The sequence below is a fragment of the Rhinolophus sinicus genome, linkage group LG13 (genome assembly GCF_036562045.2).
Source record: "Rhinolophus sinicus isolate RSC01 linkage group LG13, ASM3656204v1, whole genome shotgun sequence".
NCBI classification, from domain to species: Eukaryota; Metazoa; Chordata; class Mammalia; order Chiroptera; family Rhinolophidae; genus Rhinolophus; species Rhinolophus sinicus.
Window position 1 is genome coordinate 25,730,792 of NC_133762.1, and position 4,603 is coordinate 25,735,394.

A 4,603-nucleotide genomic window follows, 5' to 3' on the forward strand; every position below is an offset into this window, starting at 1 on the left:
GTGACTTTGGGTAAATTACGTAACCTTTCTGTGTCTCAGTTTCCTAATCTGTAAAGTGGAATAATAATGGTATCTACCTCACAGGGTAACTGTGAAAATTAAAGGAATATAAGTAAAATACTACGTTCCTGGAACATGCTAAATGCTCCATAAATGTTTGCTATTGATTACCATCTTTCTCTGGGGTTATCTTTTTTTCTTAATGAGTCGCAAGGGCTCTTTATAAATTAAGGAAATTCATCCTTTTGGTTTTCCCCCAATTCCAGACTCCTGGTTTTTATTCCTTTTTCCCTGACCACAGAAGTTAACAGATAATATAAAATTCTGACATTACAGAAATAAATTGTATAGGAAGAAGCCAATGGAAAGAACTCAGATGTCCATCAGTAGAAGAGTGAGTGAATGAATTGTACCAGAACCCCCTACCCACCCACTGCCTTCCCTTTCTGGTTGTATATTTTAGCAACAATACCAAACATTCAATGCTATACTTCAGACACACCTAGTGAACAGAACTCCATGAATGTGCCATGAGATGCCACTAGCAAATGTGTCACACACACCCTCAACCACAGACACCTCCCTAGGAATTATATCCTCTGTCTTCTGGATTCCCGTGACACTTCCTAGCAACAGTTCGTCAGCTTTACTTTCTGTAGTTTGTATTATAAAAGCTATAGCACGGAGGTTGGGGTTTTTCCTTAACTCTAAATGGGAAATACAAACAAAATTATATAATGTTATCCACAACCTTGCTACTCAAAGTGTAGTCTGTGGGTTAGCATTGGTACCCCTTGGAGCTCGTTAGAAATGCGGAATCTCAGCACTCCTCACCCCCATGGAACCAGAATCTGCATTTTAAAAAGATTCCTAGTGATTTGTGTCACACAGTAGAGTTTGAGAAGTGTGTATTGCTCCAAAAAATAATATTGTAGAGTTTGTAAAGCATATTGCAGTTTTTAGATTTCGAATATACTATTGCAAACTATTCATGCCTTTCACATCCAGAGATTCCAAAACTGCCCAGATGTTTCCCCATCTTTTGAGAACAGTGTTTTTCAATGAACACTGTGGAACCGTCCACATCTATGTATCTCTTGATTGGAGCATTGTGTCAGCTTCCTGTATCTACTATGTATACTTTGGGCTGTAGACAACATACACTTACCTTTAAGAGCAGCTTAAGTAATAAGGACAATCATTTGATCCTGTCTTAAGAAGCCTGTAGGTACGCAGTCCCTGGATATATCCAGCAGCTCAACTACATCAGCCAGGTCCTAGCTCATGCTATCTTTCTGTGCTGGCCTCTTTGGTGAGTCGGTAGGCTTTTTGGCCTCAGGCTTGTGTCTCACGGTTTCATTACGATTGCCACCGCTCCATCCATCACAATTTCACCTCTAGGAAGGAGGAAAGGAGACAAAAAAAGGTTTTCTCTTCGGCTGTTATGAAGGGACAAAAACTTTCCAAACATGCCCCCTCCACAACTCATTGGCCAGAAAGAACTAGGTCACAGGCACGCCACTGGATCAATCACTCCCAAAAGGAAATGGCAGTGCCCATGACCGGCTTGGATTCACACCTAAACACTGGACCTTCTGGCGCGAAGGGCCATGGAGACTGGACGGAGAGCCCAACGCAGTTCCTCTCTGGACCCCACACCTCCTGTCTTGCAGCCGCCCAATTCAATCTCCTCAAGGCAGCCAGGTTGCGTTTGTAAAAATGCAAATACGCTCACATTTTGCTTCAAACCTCCCAGGCTCCACCATCCTCACCACAGAGGAAACAGCAGGTGCCCCAGGGTTAAGTGAACCCAATTCCAAAACTGGATTTTACTCCTTTGTGTTGTATGACCCCGGGAAAGCCATCTAACTCCTTCGAGCCTCAGTTCCCTCATCTGACAAGAAAAGATGATAATAACTACTTTGCAAGAGTCAATGAGGATTAAATAATAGTAATAATAATAATAATAATAATGGTAGCTAATACTTATATAGCACTCTGTGCCAAACCCTTTTTTAAATTCTTTAGTTCTATTAACCATTTTAATCTTCCCAACAATCTCATAAAACAGACCACTCTTATCTGCATCAGCTGAAGCTACCGGCTCAAGCAGAGCGGGGACCGGGCCCAAACACGCCAGAGAAATCCCGCACTGGGGACTGGCTGTGACCTCTGGGGAGGGGGCGGAGTTTCTCCGAGAGAGTGTGAGCAAGGGGAGGACTACAACTCCCAGAAGGCTCTGCGACACAGTTGGACTATAATAACCAGCATGCCCAGAGACTTCCGGCTTAACCTATTCCTCCTACTAAGTATTTTGTATAGGAATTTGCTTTATTGTCGGTAAATATTTTTCGCTTGCAAGAAATTCCCTGAGTACCAAGGAATCTACGCAAGTAAATATTTATGATCATCGTGGATAAGAGGCTTGTTTCAATCCTGTTAGCTGAACAAGTCAGTTTTCTCATCTCTAAAATGGGGATATACCTAGGAGATGCCGCATTGAGTTGTCGTGAGGATTAAAACCTGGATATGTCTTGGTAAATGTCATTTCTTCTAGTGACCCTCCTCCCTCTGTGCCCAACGGTTTTATCAAAGCATTTTATTTCCACAACAACCCTATGAGGTTGATACTATCCTTTTTTCAGAAGGGGAAACTAATGCCAGGAGGGGTTCAAGTCTCTTGCCTGAAGTCACACAGCAAAGTGAGTGGTGGAGGATTCAAACCCAGAAAATTTCACTGTAGAGGTGAGTCCACCTTAGGAGACCAAACGCTTCCCACCTGCTACCTGATGCTTTACAGTGACCCAAAGATCAGGGCAAATATTTTCCATTGTCTTCAAGGTAAACTGGAATGATGTGATACATGGAATGTCAAGATGCTTGCCTGTGGCCAGTGCTGGGAAGGAGACACACTTGACACTTTGCAAATCGATTACGGCTGAATTTGATCTGGATGGCAAAATCAGGAAAAGCTTCCCTAAGAGGGCGATGCTGGATGTGAGCACAGAGGAGCAGAACAGTCCAGTCAAAGGCCCTGAGGAGGGAGAGGACTTGTGTTCCAGAGGCCTTGAAAAGGGCCAGTGTAACTGGAGAGATACAGCAAGTCTGAAGCGCAGGTAGTGCCATGGAGGAGTGAAAGTTGAGGGTATACCTTTTAGGGAGGCACAGGGTGAAAGCCTCCTTAAATTTGGTTCCTTAGACTCCTTCCTGGCCCCATCCTAGTCCCAGCCCGAGGTGCAGGGCCTTGTGGTAGGGTGGCCATCCCTCCTGGTTTGCCCTGGAGAGTCCTCGTTTCTGCTTGCTTCCCTGACAAGATTATATTAGGCCCACGTTCAGTCTGACGAGTGTCCGTGTTGGATGATCATTCTATGGCCACTCAGTTTGTAGTCTGTATTCTTATCCCAAGGTAGTGGGAAGCTACTGAGAAGTTTTCCCTGATGGGTTTTGGAGCAGACTCTGGCTGTCATGTGGAGCAGGGATCATGGGGTCAAGAATGAAGGCTGCTGGGGTCATCCAGTGGGAGGAGACAAGGACAGCCTATCCCAAGGAAGAACAGTGGATGGAGTTGAGAAATGCTCAGGAAGCATGGCTGTCAGAACAAGGTGATGACTTGGATGTGCTGAGTAAGGGCTTCCGGCTTTCTTGTTCCTCGGTACTGAAGTTCTGGTCCTTCCTCTGCCAGCGTTTAGCTGTGTGACCTTGAAGCAGTTCCTTTACGTCTCACAGCCTGTTTCCACATCCATATAAGGGCTTCTCAGACCATCTGTGGTAAAGGGGGAGTTGCTTCTTGCATTGAACATGTATCTGCAAATATATGTCACTAGGACCTATAAACAGTTTCCTCTACCTCTTTCACATCCTTCAGGTCTCCATTAAAATGTGACCACCTTAGGAGTCTCTCCCTGACCACCCTCTGCTGTGCCTTCCCTGGCTTACTCTCTATCCTATCATAATTATGTTCTTTCCTATTAGTTTACTTGCTCTCTGTCTCCGGCTAGAATGTAAGCCCGTAAGAGGAGGGACTTGCTTCTTCAGGGATGTATATCCGTCCCCAGCACCTAGTACAGCACCTGGCCCATAGTAGATGCTTAGTTAAGTGTTTGGAGGAACAAATTGATCGATGTGTAAATGAGTGAATGCTTTTCCTGCCATTCTAATGCCCCAAATTATTTAGTTGCCCGGTTACAAGCCTCCTCTGGCCCAGGAGCATCAACCCTGGAAGCAAGACGATCAGGCCTGGGTTCAGATTCGGCCTTAGCCACTTAACAGCTGAATTTAGATAAATGGCTTAACCCGGCTCAGCTTCGATTTTCATATTAATCTCGACCTGGTAGGGATGTGGTGAGGGTCCAACTAGATAGGAAAATGCTCGAAACGAAATAGGCGCTTGTTTACAACTGTCTTTTCTTCTCTTTCTCTCACAATCTCGCCCTCCCAAGTCTGATCACCCCTGCCCTTCTCACCAAGCATCTCAATACCTCCTTCGCACCCAAGCCCGGAGGGACTTGCAGATAGCCGGGCCCTGGCGCAAGCAAATATTTCCTCTCTCTATAAAGGCAGAAAAAAAACCTTCCCAGCATCGGATCGCGTGGTCCGCGGCAGG

The 4,603-nt window shown here is 45.2% G+C and overlaps 1 long non-coding RNA gene across 2 annotated transcripts in view; it reads right to left on the reverse strand.

Annotated features, from left to right (window-relative positions):
- Positions 1–2,167, reverse strand: part of LOC109444593 (uncharacterized) — an 8,849-nt gene extending 6,682 nt beyond the window's left edge. For both annotated transcript variants that reach the window (XR_002136899.2, XR_002136898.2), the window contains exons 1-2: positions 2,074–2,167; positions 1,169–1,397 (exon numbers count right to left, since the gene is read on the reverse strand). This is a non-coding gene — a long non-coding RNA (uncharacterized LOC109444593). The remainder of the gene's footprint in view (positions 1–1,168; positions 1,398–2,073) is intronic.
- Positions 2,168–4,603: the final 2,436 nt, after the last annotated feature.